Source organism: Lepisosteus platostomus, chromosome 1 (assembly GCF_059453375.1).
Source record: "Lepisosteus platostomus isolate fLepPlt1 chromosome 1, fLepPlt1.hap1, whole genome shotgun sequence".
Classification (NCBI taxonomy): domain Eukaryota; kingdom Metazoa; phylum Chordata; class Actinopteri; order Semionotiformes; family Lepisosteidae; genus Lepisosteus; species Lepisosteus platostomus.
The window spans coordinates 77,248,227-77,263,182 of NC_142611.1; the positions used below are offsets into that span (position 1 = coordinate 77,248,227).

Consider the following 14,956-nt stretch of genomic DNA (forward strand, 5'->3'; position numbering starts at 1 on the left):
TTCAATCTTCCCACTTTTGTTTCATTCAGCAACACTGACTGGCAAACGGTATCGCGACGGTCGTCCATTTTTAAGGCATGCCAGTTCAGAAAGAGAAGCTCCCTCACATCCCTTCAGATGCACAAGAAACATGGATCAATCTGCTCATCGCTAAAGTGGCCCTTTGAATGGCATGCGTGTGATTCATATGAAAAAAAAACGGCTGTAAAACGAATATCGAAGCTGCCTCTAAATCTGCAATTGAAGGTCAGTCAATAAACAACTCGTTTTGCGTACAAATATACATACATTCATTTATAACCGATTTCGTTCATTGAGCACGGATACAACAGAGGTACAGCCATTCACTATTTGACATTCCTGCACTGATACAGAACCCAACAATCAGAAAACTGGTGAACTGTCTTTAGCATTAGCATACAGTACCGAGGCCCCCATGACCAAATCAAGGCTAACCTCGATCAGCATCCTAAACCATGCAAACTACAGCAAAAAGACTCGCTTTGAAAAGGGAATTCATGTCCAGGAGGAGTAGTGTAATGAGCTTGAAATGCTTCCATGGACCTATAACTAAGAAAATAAGAGAAATAGTGGCATCCACTCCTTTCGAATTGTGGTCCTGCTTCGGGGTACTGCTTTTACTCCTACTTCATGCACTTCAAGTTGACCATCACACCTTGATCTTCTGGTTGGATGAGCAATGTGTTGCATGCTGGTAAGAACTCGGTTTCAATGCTGGGGTATAATGACTCATGAAGAGCTTTTGGTGTTGGATTTTGTTCTTAAGATATACAGTATTTCTCTCTCTCTCTATATATATATTATATTATGAGTGCAGGACGTAAGGTAGTCAGGTTACATTGCACTACAAACTGGTACACACACACACACGGGCAACAGACTGAACTACAAAGTCAAACTGATGGAGTGTGAGAAAAACAATAAAGGATTACTGTCCCCGGACAGAGAGCGGGAGAAAGCAAAAGTCAGCCAGACCACCAGGGTCAGACAAGCTGAAAGATCACAAGTGAAGTACCTTGTCACGAGGTGAACATTTAACGTGTATAAGCACAAGATTGTTTTTTGTGGTTATACAAATAGCGTTCTGGCTGTAGCGGGCATGAAAAGGAGGACCACGTTGTCAGGCGGTGCTCGCGAAAAAGCCCAGGGCGGTTCTGTAGTCACCCCCATCGCTGGAGCCGCTTCATCGGCACCCAGCACAGCTCCCCAGCAGACGGCAAAGCCGCCCGCACTGCCGCATCTGTTCTTGGACCAAGCACATCAGGGGAGAGCGCGAACGCAGTCCCCCACTACCAGAAATTATGCAGTCGAGATTCCCACATTTGGGGAATTCGCAGGGGTCAGCACAGCCGGAGTGCAATGGCCGAGCCTCGCCCTGGGTGAACCTCCTTCTTGATCAAGGTATCTCCCCTGCCAGGTAAGTATGAGTTGTACAGGCCCCTGCAAGCGGGCCGCACTCACAGCACAGTACTCGCAGCCTAGGCCAGCTCCTCGCCCCGCACGCCACCGCCTCCTGCTGGGCCCACTCTTTCGCACACTCACACGCCACACTAACACTCAAAAGCGAGGGCAAAGCGAGAAAACGAGCGCGTCGTTTCCTACACATCTGCAGTCGCCATTTCGCATCCGCAGCATGTCCCGGGATGCAATTCGGCCTCATTTACATATCACCAGGCCGGCAGATCGCCACGCAAGCTCGCGACGTGCGCCTGCCACACACCGAACAAACCTTTTCAGCAATTTCCAAAAAAAACGAGCCTGCTCGCCTCCGTCTCTTACCTGCTCTCCAGAGCCTGCTGCCTTCTGTGCTTTTCTCTCGGCACCGCTGCAGCGCACACAACTCCTGCAGCGGGAGGGGGGGAGAAAGTTCCCGCGCTCCGCCGCAGGGAAGGCTCGCTCCGAGCGCACACGTCCTGTCGATGCCAGTCCAACAAGTGCTCCGCGTTAGCAGCGTCGGGGCTCCGGCGTGTCGCACCTCACCTCACCTCACCTCACCTCGCACTGCCCCCTCCTTGAATGTCTGGCGCTGGGCATGCCCCGCTCTCCTCCGCCTTATCTTATCGCGTGTGAGCACCGACAATGGCCACAATGCCGGGGAATGGCACCTGTAAAGTGTTAATTGGGGCACAGGAACAGCCCGTCTCGTCTCGGGGGGGCCGGCTTCAGAGACAATACAGCAAACACAGCGGGGCGGGGGAAGAAGACGACACGACACATGCAGGTACAATCAGCTCCGGCGGGAACGAGTCATTTGTCGGTCTTTTCAAGTGCCGAGGGCCGAGCAATCCTTCACTTGTATCGTTTCTCCCCGGTGACTAGCTCTCGCCCTGCGACTCTCGACTGGGCTCACCCCCAGCAGCCCAGCAGGTGTGAGCCTGGCCGGCACCCGGATGGGAGCTTCCCCCCCGGGAAAGCTCAGGCTGCTGCTGCTCCTGCAAGAGGTGTGACTGGGACCAGTAGGGAGCGCTCACCCTGCGGGCTGTGTGGCCCTCTTATGCCCCAGCCTCCTGATGGCGACACTCTGCTGCACAAACAGGCGCCGTCCTTCGGGGGGAGGCGTCAAACCGAGGTGTCCTGACCCTCCTTGGCCGTTCCAAATCCCAGGGCGTCTCTCTCGAGGAGTCACGGCGGTGTCACCCATCAGTCGGGGTCTCCTCCTAATCCCCGTCTCACCTGTAACGATCAATGACGAGGCCCCCCTGTCCCGCGAAATTGTACTCGTCTCCTGGCCGCTGGCTGGCGCCGTGAGATTTAGTACTCGCGCAAGAGACCGGGGGCAGAGCGCGAACGCGGTCCCCCGCCCCCCCACAAAGTGCGCGCTCCGGGTTCCCTCTCGGGGCCCTGCAACACAGCGGAAGGGCAGCGAGAAGGAGCCTCTTGCTCTGACGCCGCAAGGCCACAAGAGGGCGGAGGCGCCGCGCGCTTTATGTGCTGAAATAAACACGCGACAGCCCCGAAATGTTTGCAGTGTGCTGTGCACTGGAGGTTTTTGTCTGGTGAAGACTTGCCTGTTGCTCCTCCGTGCAGTTTATTTGTCCTGCTCCAGTGCGGGGCAAGAGCAGGGCCAGGCAACTGAAGGGAGCACAGTCGCACAGTCGCACAGTGGCCAACATCCAGGCACGCAATGCGATTTGGAAAGCAGCTCCTTTCCAAAGAGTTGCACACGAACGATCCTTGAGTCCCGCTCGGGGGGCACGGAGCCCCCGCCACACACAGCTTCAAGTAGCGAGTCAGGCGCCGTTGCTTTCGCTTACGGCCACACCACCCTGAACACGCCCGATCTCGTCTGATCTCGGAAGCTAAGCAGGGTCGGGCCTGGTTAGTACTTGGATGGGAGACCGCCTGGGAATACCAGGTGCTGTAAGCTTTTGCTCTCTCGGCCAGCAGGGGTCGCCGTTGGTGCCGTAGGCTTTGGGAGGAAAAACCCTCGACTATGGACATTTATTTCCCGGGGTGCTCACGAAAAGACCAAACATTTCAATCTTCCCACTTTTGTTTCATTCAGCAACACTGACTGGCAAACGGTATCGCGACGGTCGTCCATTTTTAAGGCATGCCAGTTCAGAAAGAGAAGCTCCCTCACATCCCTTCAGATGCACAAGAAACATGGATCAATCTGCTCATCGCTAAAGTGGCCCTTTGAATGGCATGCGTGTGATTCATATGAAAAAAAAACGGCTGTAAAACGAATATCGAAGCTGCCTCTAAATCTGCAATTGAAGGTCAGTCAATAAACAACTCGTTTTGCGTACAAATATACATACATTCATTTATAACCGATTTCGTTCATTGAGCACGGATACAACAGAGGTACAGCCATTCACTATTTGACATTCCTGCACTGATACAGAACCCAACAATCAGAAAACTGGTGAACTGTCTTTAGCATTAGCATACAGTACCGAGGCCCCCATGACCAAATCAAGGCTAACCTCGATCAGCATCCTAAACCATGCAAACTACAGCAAAAAGACTCGCTTTGAAAAGGGAATTCATGTCCAGGAGGAGTAGTGTAATGAGCTTGAAATGCTTCCATGGACCTATAACTAAGAAAATAAGAGAAATAGTGGCATCCACTCCTTTCGAATTGTGGTCCTGCTTCGGGGTACTGCTTTTACTCCTACTTCATGCACTTCAAGTTGACCATCACACCTTGATCTTCTGGTTGGATGAGCAATGTGTTGCATGCTGGTAAGAACTCGGTTTCAATGCTGGGGTATAATGACTCATGAAGAGCTTTTGGTGTTGGATTTTGTTCTTAAGATATACAGTATTTCTCTCTCTCTCTATATATATATTATATTATGAGTGCAGGACGTAAGGTAGTCAGGTTACATTGCACTACAAACTGGTACACACACACACACGGGCAACAGACTGAACTACAAAGTCAAACTGATGGAGTGTGAGAAAAACAATAAAGGATTACTGTCCCCGGACAGAGAGCGGGAGAAAGCAAAAGTCAGCCAGACCACCAGGGTCAGACAAGCTGAAAGATCACAAGTGAAGTACCTTGTCACGAGGTGAACATTTAACGTGTATAAGCACAAGATTGTTTTTTGTGGTTATACAAATAGCGTTCTGGCTGTAGCGGGCATGAAAAGGAGGACCACGTTGTCAGGCGGTGCTCGCGAAAAAGCCCAGGGCGGTTCTGTAGTCACCCCCATCGCTGGAGCCGCTTCATCGGCACCCAGCACAGCTCCCCAGCAGACGGCAAAGCCGCCCGCACTGCTGCATCTGTTCTTGGACCAAGCACATCAGGGGAGAGCGCGAACGCAGTCCCCCACTACCAGAAATTATGCAGTCGAGATTCCCACATTTGGGGAATTCGCAGGGGTCAGCACAGCCGGAGTGCAATGGCCGAGCCTCGCCCTGGGTGAACCTCCTTCTTGATCAAGGTATCTCCCCTGCCAGGTAAGTATGAGTTGTACAGGCCCCTGCAAGCGGGCCGCACTCACAGCACAGTACTCGCAGCCTAGGCCAGCTCCTCGCCCCGCACGCCACCGCCTCCTGCTGGGCCCACTCTTTCGCACACTCACACGCCACACTAACACTCAAAAGCGAGGGCAAAGCGAGAAAACGAGCGCGTCGTTTCCTACACATCTGCAGTCGCCATTTCGCATCCGCAGCATGTCCCGGGATGCAATTCGGCCTCATTTACATATCACCAGGCCGGCAGATCGCCACGCAAGCTCGCGACGTGCGCCTGCCACACACCGAACAAACCTTTTCAGCAATTTCCAAAAAAACGAGCCTGCTCGCCTGCTCGCCTGCCCCCGTCTCTTACCTGCTCTCCAGAGCCTGCTGCCTTCTGTGCTTTTCTCTCGGCACCGCTGCAGCGCACACAACTCCTGCAGCGGGAGGGGGGGAGAAAGTTCCCGCGCTCCGCCGCAGGGAAGGCTCGCTCCGAGCGCACACGTCCTGTCGATGCCAGTCCAACAAGTGCTCCGCGTTAGCAGCGTCGGGGCTCCGGCGTGTCGCACCTCACCTCACCTCACCTCACCTCGCACTGCCCCCTCCTTGAATGTCTGGCGCTGGGCATGCCCCGCTCTCCTCCGCCTTATCTTATCGCGTGTGAGCACCGACAATGGCCACAATGCCGGGGAATGGCACCTGTAAAGTGTTAATTGGGGCACAGGAACAGCCCGTCTCGTCTCGGGGGGGCCGGCTTCAGAGACAATACAGCAAACACAGCGGGGCGGGGGAAGAAGACGACACGACACATGCAGGTACAATCAGCTCCGGCGGGAACGAGTCATTTGTCGGTCTTTTCAAGTGCCGAGGGCCGAGCAATCCTTCACTTGTATCGTTTCTCCCCGGTGACTAGCTCTCGCCCTGCGACTCTCGACTGGGCTCACCCCCAGCAGCCCAGCAGGTGTGAGCCTGGCCGGCACCCGGATGGGAGCTTCCCCCCCGGGAAAGCTCAGGCTGCTGCTGCTCCTGCAAGAGGTGTGACTGGGACCAGTAGGGAGCGCTCACCCTGCGGGCTGTGTGGCCCTCTTATGCCCCAGCCTCCTGATGGCGACACTCTGCTGCACAAACAGGCGCCGTCCTTCGGGGGGAGGCGTCAAACCGAGGTGTCCTGACCCTCCTTGGCCGTTCCAAATCCCAGGGCGTCTCTCTCGAGGAGTCACGGCGGTGTCACCCATCAGTCGGGGTCTCCTCCTAATCCCCGTCTCACCTGTAACGATCAATGACGAGGCCCCCCTGTCCCGCGAAATTGTACTCGTCTCCTGGCCGCTGGCTGGCGCCGTGAGATTTAGTACTCGCGCAAGAGACCGGGGGCAGAGCGCGAACGCGGTCCCCCGCCCCCCCACAAAGTGCGCGCTCCGGGTTCCCTCTCGGGGCCCTGCAACACAGCGGAAGGGCAGCGAGAAGGAGCCTCTTGCTCTGACGCCGCAAGGCCACAAGAGGGCGGAGGCGCCGCGCGCTTTATGTGCTGAAATAAACACGCGACAGCCCCGAAATGTTTGCAGTGTGCTGTGCACTGGAGGTTTTTGTCTGGTGAAGACTTGCCTGTTGCTCCTCCGTGCAGTTTATTTGTCCTGCTCCAGTGCGGGGCAAGAGCAGGGCCAGGCAACTGAAGGGAGCACAGTCGCACAGTCGCACAGTGGCCAACATCCAGGCACGCAATGCGATTTGGAAAGCAGCTCCTTTCCAAAGAGTTGCACACGAACGATCCTTGAGTCCCGCTCGGGGGGCACGGAGCCCCCGCCACACACAGCTTCAAGTAGCGAGTCAGGCGCCGTTGCTTTCGCTTACGGCCACACCACCCTGAACACGCCCGATCTCGTCTGATCTCGGAAGCTAAGCAGGGTCGGGCCTGGTTAGTACTTGGATGGGAGACCGCCTGGGAATACCAGGTGCTGTAAGCTTTTGCTCTCTCGGCCAGCAGGGGTCGCCGTTGGTGCCGTAGGCTTTGGGAGGAAAAACCCTCGACTATGGACATTTATTTCCCGGGGTGCTCACGAAAAGACCAAACATTTCAATCTTCCCACTTTTGTTTCATTCAGCAACACTGACTGGCAAACGGTATCGCGACGGTCGTCCATTTTTAAGGCATGCCAGTTCAGAAAGAGAAGCTCCCTCACATCCCTTCAGATGCACAAGAAACATGGATCAATCTGCTCATCGCTAAAGTGGCCCTTTGAATGGCATGCGTGTGATTCATATGAAAAAAAAACGGCTGTAAAACGAATATCGAAGCTGCCTCTAAATCTGCAATTGAAGGTCAGTCAATAAACAACTCGTTTTGCGTACAAATATACATACATTCATTTATAACCGATTTCGTTCATTGAGCACGGATACAACAGAGGTACAGCCATTCACTATTTGACATTCCTGCACTGATACAGAACCCAACAATCAGAAAACTGGTGAACTGTCTTTAGCATTAGCATACAGTACCGAGGCCCCCATGACCAAATCAAGGCTAACCTCGATCAGCATCCTAAACCATGCAAACTACAGCAAAAAGACTCGCTTTGAAAAGGGAATTCATGTCCAGGAGGAGTAGTGTAATGAGCTTGAAATGCTTCCATGGACCTATAACTAAGAAAATAAGAGAAATAGTGGCATCCACTCCTTTCGAATTGTGGTCCTGCTTCGGGGTACTGCTTTTACTCCTACTTCATGCACTTCAAGTTGACCATCACACCTTGATCTTCTGGTTGGATGAGCAATGTGTTGCATGCTGGTAAGAACTCGGTTTCAATGCTGGGGTATAATGACTCATGAAGAGCTTTTGGTGTTGGATTTTGTTCTTAAGATATACAGTATTTCTCTCTCTCTCTATATATATATTATATTATGAGTGCAGGACGTAAGGTAGTCAGGTTACATTGCACTACAAACTGGTACACACACACACACGGGCAACAGACTGAACTACAAAGTCAAACTGATGGAGTGTGAGAAAAACAATAAAGGATTACTGTCCCCGGACAGAGAGCGGGAGAAAGCAAAAGTCAGCCAGACCACCAGGGTCAGACAAGCTGAAAGATCACAAGTGAAGTACCTTGTCACGAGGTGAACATTTAACGTGTATAAGCACAAGATTGTTTTTTGTGGTTATACAAATAGCGTTCTGGCTGTAGCGGGCATGAAAAGGAGGACCACGTTGTCAGGCGGTGCTCGCGAAAAAGCCCAGGGCGGTTCTGTAGTCACCCCCATCGCTGGAGCCGCTTCATCGGCACCCAGCACAGCTCCCCAGCAGACGGCAAAGCCGCCCGCACTGCCGCATCTGTTCTTGGACCAAGCACATCAGGGGAGAGCGCGAACGCAGTCCCCCACTACCAGAAATTATGCAGTCGAGATTCCCACATTTGGGGAATTCGCAGGGGTCAGCACAGCCGGAGTGCAATGGCCGAGCCTCGCCCTGGGTGAACCTCCTTCTTGATCAAGGTATCTCCCCTGCCAGGTAAGTATGAGTTGTACAGGCCCCTGCAAGCGGGCCGCACTCACAGCACAGTACTCGCAGCCTAGGCCAGCTCCTCGCCCCGCACGCCACCGCCTCCTGCTGGGCCCACTCTTTCGCACACTCACACGCCACACTAACACTCAAAAGCGAGGGCAAAGCGAGAAAACGAGCGCGTCGTTTCCTACACATCTGCAGTCGCCATTTCGCATCCGCAGCATGTCCCGGGATGTTATTCGGCCTCATTTACATATCACCAGGCCGGCAGATCGCCACGCAAGCTCGCGACGTGCGCCTGCCACACACCGAACAAACCTTTTCAGCAATTTCCAAAAAAACGAGCCTGCTCGCCTGCTCGCCTGCCCCCGTCTCTTACCTGCTCTCCAGAGCCTGCTGCCTTCTGTGCTTTTCTCTCGGCACCGCTGCAGCGCACACAACTCCTGCAGCGGGAGGGGGGGAGAAAGTTCCCGCGCTCCGCCGCAGGGAAGGCTCGCTCCGAGCGCACACGTCCTGTCGATGCCAGTCCAACAAGTGCTCCGCGTTAGCAGCGTCGGGGCTCCGGCGTGTCGCACCTCACCTCACCTCACCTCACCTCGCACTGCCCCCTCCTTGAATGTCTGGCGCTGGGCATGCCCCGCTCTCCTCCGCCTTATCTTATCGCGTGTGAGCACCGACAATGGCCACAATGCCGGGGAATGGCACCTGTAAAGTGTTAATTGGGGCACAGGAACAGCCCGTCTCGTCTCGGGGGGGCCGGCTTCAGAGACAATACAGCAAACACAGCGGGGCGGGGGAAGAAGACGACACGACACATGCAGGTACAATCAGCTCCGGCGGGAACGAGTCATTTGTCGGTCTTTTCAAGTGCCGAGGGCCGAGCAATCCTTCACTTGTATCGTTTCTCCCCGGTGACTAGCTCTCGCCCTGCGACTCTCGACTGGGCTCACCCCCAGCAGCCCAGCAGGTGTGAGCCTGGCCGGCACCCGGATGGGAGCTTCCCCCCCGGGAAAGCTCAGGCTGCTGCTGCTCCTGCAAGAGGTGTGACTGGGACCAGTAGGGAGCGCTCACCCTGCGGGCTGTGTGGCCCTCTTATGCCCCAGCCTCCTGATGGCGACACTCTGCTGCACAAACAGGCGCCGTCCTTCGGGGGGAGGCGTCAAACCGAGGTGTCCTGACCCTCCTTGGCCGTTCCAAATCCCAGGGCGTCTCTCTCGAGGAGTCACGGCGGTGTCACCCATCAGTCGGGGTCTCCTCCTAATCCCCGTCTCACCTGTAACGATCAATGACGAGGCCCCCCTGTCCCGCGAAATTGTACTCGTCTCCTGGCCGCTGGCTGGCGCCGTGAGATTTAGTACTCGCGCAAGAGACCGGGGGCAGAGCGCGAACGCGGTCCCCCGCCCCCCCACAAAGTGCGCGCTCCGGGTTCCCTCTCGGGGCCCTGCAACACAGCGGAAGGGCAGCGAGAAGGAGCCTCTTGCTCTGACGCCGCAAGGCCACAAGAGGGCGGAGGCGCCGCGCGCTTTATGTGCTGAAATAAACACGCGACAGCCCCGAAATGTTTGCAGTGTGCTGTGCACTGGAGGTTTTTGTCTGGTGAAGACTTGCCTGTTGCTCCTCCGTGCAGTTTATTTGTCCTGCTCCAGTGCGGGGCAAGAGCAGGGCCAGGCAACTGAAGGGAGCACAGTCGCACAGTCGCACAGTGGCCAACATCCAGGCACGCAATGCGATTTGGAAAGCAGCTCCTTTCCAAAGAGTTGCACACGAACGATCCTTGAGTCCCGCTCGGGGGGCACGGAGCCCCCGCCACACACAGCTTCAAGTAGCGAGTCAGGCGCCGTTGCTTTCGCTTACGGCCACACCACCCTGAACACGCCCGATCTCGTCTGATCTCGGAAGCTAAGCAGGGTCGGGCCTGGTTAGTACTTGGATGGGAGACCGCCTGGGAATACCAGGTGCTGTAAGCTTTTGCTCTCTCGGCCAGCAGGGGTCGCCGTTGGTGCCGTAGGCTTTGGGAGGAAAAACCCTCGACTATGGACATTTATTTCCCGGGGTGCTCACGAAAAGACCAAACATTTCAATCTTCCCACTTTTGTTTCATTCAGCAACACTGACTGGCAAACGGTATCGCGACGGTCGTCCATTTTTAAGGCATGCCAGTTCAGAAAGAGAAGCTCCCTCACATCCCTTCAGATGCACAAGAAACATGGATCAATCTGCTCATCGCTAAAGTGGCCCTTTGAATGGCATGCGTGTGATTCATATGAAAAAAAAACGGCTGTAAAACGAATATCGAAGCTGCCTCTAAATCTGCAATTGAAGGTCAGTCAATAAACAACTCGTTTTGCGTACAAATATACATACATTCATTTATAACCGATTTCGTTCATTGAGCACGGATACAACAGAGGTACAGCCATTCACTATTTGACATTCCTGCACTGATACAGAACCCAACAATCAGAAAACTGGTGAACTGTCTTTAGCATTAGCATACAGTACCGAGGCCCCCATGACCAAATCAAGGCTAACCTCGATCAGCATCCTAAACCATGCAAACTACAGCAAAAAGACTCGCTTTGAAAAGGGAATTCATGTCCAGGAGGAGTAGTGTAATGAGCTTGAAATGCTTCCATGGACCTATAACTAAGAAAATAAGAGAAATAGTGGCATCCACTCCTTTCGAATTGTGGTCCTGCTTCGGGGTACTGCTTTTACTCCTACTTCATGCACTTCAAGTTGACCATCACACCTTGATCTTCTGGTTGGATGAGCAATGTGTTGCATGCTGGTAAGAACTCGGTTTCAATGCTGGGGTATAATGACTCATGAAGAGCTTTTGGTGTTGGATTTTGTTCTTAAGATATACAGTATTTCTCTCTCTCTCTATATATATATTATATTATGAGTGCAGGACGTAAGGTAGTCAGGTTACATTGCACTACAAACTGGTACACACACACACACGGGCAACAGACTGAACTACAAAGTCAAACTGATGGAGTGTGAGAAAAACAATAAAGGATTACTGTCCCCGGACAGAGAGCGGGAGAAAGCAAAAGTCAGCCAGACCACCAGGGTCAGACAAGCTGAAAGATCACAAGTGAAGTACCTTGTCACGAGGTGAACATTTAACGTGTATAAGCACAAGATTGTTTTTTGTGGTTATACAAATAGCGTTCTGGCTGTAGCGGGCATGAAAAGGAGGACCACGTTGTCAGGCGGTGCTCGCGAAAAAGCCCAGGGCGGTTCTGTAGTCACCCCCATCGCTGGAGCCGCTTCATCGGCACCCAGCACAGCTCCCCAGCAGACGGCAAAGCCGCCCGCACTGCTGCATCTGTTCTTGGACCAAGCACATCAGGGGAGAGCGCGAACGCAGTCCCCCACTACCAGAAATTATGCAGTCGAGATTCCCACATTTGGGGAATTCGCAGGGGTCAGCACAGCCGGAGTGCAATGGCCGAGCCTCGCCCTGGGTGAACCTCCTTCTTGATCAAGGTATCTCCCCTGCCAGGTAAGTATGAGTTGTACAGGCCCCTGCAAGCGGGCCGCACTCACAGCACAGTACTCGCAGCCTAGGCCAGCTCCTCGCCCCGCACGCCACCGCCTCCTGCTGGGCCCACTCTTTCGCACACTCACACGCCACACTAACACTCAAAAGCGAGGGCAAAGCGAGAAAACGAGCGCGTCGTTTCCTACACATCTGCAGTCGCCATTTCGCATCCGCAGCATGTCCCGGGATGCAATTCGGCCTCATTTACATATCACCAGGCCGGCAGATCGCCACGCAAGCTCGCGACGTGCGCCTGCCACACACCGAACAAACCTTTTCAGCAATTTCCAAAAAAACGAGCCTGCTCGCCTGCTCGCCTGCCCCCGTCTCTTACCTGCTCTCCAGAGCCTGCTGCCTTCTGTGCTTTTCTCTCGGCACCGCTGCAGCGCACACAACTCCTGCAGCGGGAGGGGGGGAGAAAGTTCCCGCGCTCCGCCGCAGGGAAGGCTCGCTCCGAGCGCACACGTCCTTTCGATGCCAGTCCAACAAGTGCTCCGCGTTAGCAGCGTCGGGGCTCCGGCGTGTCGCACCTCACCTCACCTCACCTCACCTCGCACTGCCCCCTCCTTGAATGTCTGGCGCTGGGCATGCCCCGCTCTCCTCCGCCTTATCTTATCGCGTGTGAGCACCGACAATGGCCACAATGCCGGGGAATGGCACCTGTAAAGTGTTAATTGGGGCACAGGAACAGCCCGTCTCGTCTCGGGGGGGCCGGCTTCAGAGACAATACAGCAAACACAGCGGGGCGGGGGAAGAAGACGACACGACACATGCAGGTACAATCAGCTCCGGCGGGAACGAGTCATTTGTCGGTCTTTTCAAGTGCCGAGGGCCGAGCAATCCTTCACTTGTATCGTTTCTCCCCGGTGACTAGCTCTCGCCCTGCGACTCTCGACTGGGCTCACCCCCAGCAGCCCAGCAGGTGTGAGCCTGGCCGGCACCCGGATGGGAGCTTCCCCCCCGGGAAAGCTCAGGCTGCTGCTGCTCCTGCAAGAGGTGTGACTGGGACCAGTAGGGAGCGCTCACCCTGCGGGCTGTGTGGCCCTCTTATGCCCCAGCCTCCTGATGGCGACACTCTGCTGCACAAACAGGCGCCGTCCTTCGGGGGGAGGCGTCAAACCGAGGGGTCCTGACCCTCCTTGGCCGTTCCAAATCCCAGGGCGTCTCTCTCGAGGAGTCACGGCGGTGTCACCCATCAGTCGGGGTCTCCTCCTAATCCCCGTCTCACCTGTAACGATCAATGACGAGGCCCCCCTGTCCCGCGAAATTGTACTCGTCTCCTGGCCGCTGGCTGGCGCCGTGAGATTTAGTACTCGCGCAAGAGACCGGGGGCAGAGCGCGAACGCGGTCCCCCGCCCCCCCACAAAGTGCGCGCTCCGGGTTCCCTCGCGGGGCCCTGCAACACAGCGGAAGGGCAGCGAGAAGGAGCCTCTTGCTCTGACGCCGCAAGGCCACAAGAGGGCGGAGGCGCCGCGCGCTTTATGTGCTGAAATAAACACGCGACAGCCCCGAAATGTTTGCAGTGTGCTGTGCACTGGAGGTTTTTGTCTGGTGAAGACTTGCCTGTTGCTCCTCCGTGCAGTTTATTTGTCCTGCTCCAGTGCGGGGCAAGAGCAGGGCCAGGCAACTGAAGGGAGCACAGTCGCACAGTCGCACAGTGGCCAACATCCAGGCACGCAATGCGATTTGGAAAGCAGCTCCTTTCCAAAGAGTTGCACACGAACGATCCTTGAGTCCCGCTCGGGGGGCACGGAGCCCCCGCCACACACAGCTTCAAGTAGCGAGTCAGGCGCCGTTGCTTTCGCTTACGGCCACACCACCCTGAACACGCCCGATCTCGTCTGATCTCGGAAGCTAAGCAGGGTCGGGCCTGGTTAGTACTTGGATGGGAGACCGCCTGGGAATACCAGGTGCTGTAAGCTTTTGCTCTCTCGGCCAGCAGGGGTCGCCGTTGGTGCCGTAGGCTTTGGGAGGAAAAACCCTCGACTATGGACATTTATTTCCCGGGGTGCTCACGAAAAGACCAAACATTTCAATCTTCCCACTTTTGTTTCATTCAGCAACACTGACTGGCAAACGGTATCGCGACGGTCGTCCATTTTTAAGGCATGCCAGTTCAGAAAGAGAAGCTCCCTCACATCCCTTCAGATGCACAAGAAACATGGATCAATCTGCTCATCGCTAAAGTGGCCCTTTGAATGGCATGCGTGTGATTCATATGAAAAAAAAACGGCTGTAAAACGAATATCGAAGCTGCCTCTAAATCTGCAATTGAAGGTCAGTCAATAAACAACTCGTTTTGCGTACAAATATACATACATTCATTTATAACCGATTTCGTTCATTGAGCACGGATACAACAGAGGTACAGCCATTCACTATTTGACATTCCTGCACTGATACAGAACCCAACAATCAGAAAACTGGTGAACTGTCTTTAGCATTAGCATACAGTACCGAGGCCCCCATGACCAAATCAAGGCTAACCTCGATCAGCATCCTAAACCATGCAAACTACAGCAAAAAGACTCGCTTTGAAAAGGGAATTCATGTCCAGGAGGAGTAGTGTAATGAGCTTGAAATGCTTCCATGGACCTATAACTAAGAAAATAAGAGAAATAGTGGCATCCACTCCTTTCGAATTGTGGTCCTGCTTCGGGGTACTGCTTTTACTCCTACTTCATGCACTTCAAGTTGACCATCACACCTTGATCTTCTGGTTGGATGAGCAATGTGTTGCATGCTGGTAAGAACTCGGTTTCAATGCTGGGGTATAATGACTCATGAAGAGCTTTTGGTGTTGGATTTTGTTCTTAAGATATACAGTATTTCTCTCTCTCTCTATATATATATTATATTATGAGTGCAGGACGTAAGGTAGTCAGGTTACATTGCACTACAAACTGGTACACACACACACACGGGCAACAGACTGAACTACAAAGTCAAACTGATGGAGTGTGAGA

At 54.2% G+C, this 14,956-nt stretch overlaps 8 non-coding genes across 8 annotated transcripts; 4 read left to right on the top strand and 4 right to left on the bottom strand.

Moving 5' to 3' along the window:
- Positions 1–1,282: 1,282 nt before the first annotated feature.
- On the bottom strand, positions 1,283–1,446 carry LOC148678798 (U1 spliceosomal RNA). Its single transcript, XR_015940441.1, has one exon. It is a non-coding gene; the product is annotated as a U1 spliceosomal RNA (small nuclear RNA).
- Positions 1,447–3,269: 1,823 nt separating this feature from the next.
- Positions 3,270–3,388, top strand: LOC148678799 (5S ribosomal RNA). The gene has a single exon (XR_015940512.1). It is a non-coding gene; the product is annotated as a 5S ribosomal RNA (ribosomal RNA).
- Positions 3,389–4,779: 1,391 nt separating this feature from the next.
- LOC148678800 (U1 spliceosomal RNA) lies at positions 4,780–4,943 on the bottom strand. The gene has a single exon (XR_015940456.1). It is a non-coding gene; the product is annotated as a U1 spliceosomal RNA (small nuclear RNA).
- Positions 4,944–6,777: 1,834 nt separating this feature from the next.
- On the top strand, positions 6,778–6,896 carry LOC148678801 (5S ribosomal RNA). The gene has a single exon (XR_015940514.1). It is a non-coding gene; the product is annotated as a 5S ribosomal RNA (ribosomal RNA).
- Positions 6,897–8,287: 1,391 nt separating this feature from the next.
- LOC148678802 (U1 spliceosomal RNA) lies at positions 8,288–8,451 on the bottom strand. Its single transcript, XR_015940469.1, has one exon. It is a non-coding gene; the product is annotated as a U1 spliceosomal RNA (small nuclear RNA).
- A 1,834-nt stretch (positions 8,452–10,285) lies between these two features.
- LOC148678803 (5S ribosomal RNA) lies at positions 10,286–10,404 on the top strand. Its single transcript, XR_015940515.1, has one exon. It is a non-coding gene; the product is annotated as a 5S ribosomal RNA (ribosomal RNA).
- A 1,391-nt stretch (positions 10,405–11,795) lies between these two features.
- On the bottom strand, positions 11,796–11,959 carry LOC148678804 (U1 spliceosomal RNA). Its single transcript, XR_015940483.1, has one exon. It is a non-coding gene; the product is annotated as a U1 spliceosomal RNA (small nuclear RNA).
- A 1,834-nt stretch (positions 11,960–13,793) lies between these two features.
- Positions 13,794–13,912, top strand: LOC148678805 (5S ribosomal RNA). Its single transcript, XR_015940516.1, has one exon. It is a non-coding gene; the product is annotated as a 5S ribosomal RNA (ribosomal RNA).
- Positions 13,913–14,956: the final 1,044 nt, after the last annotated feature.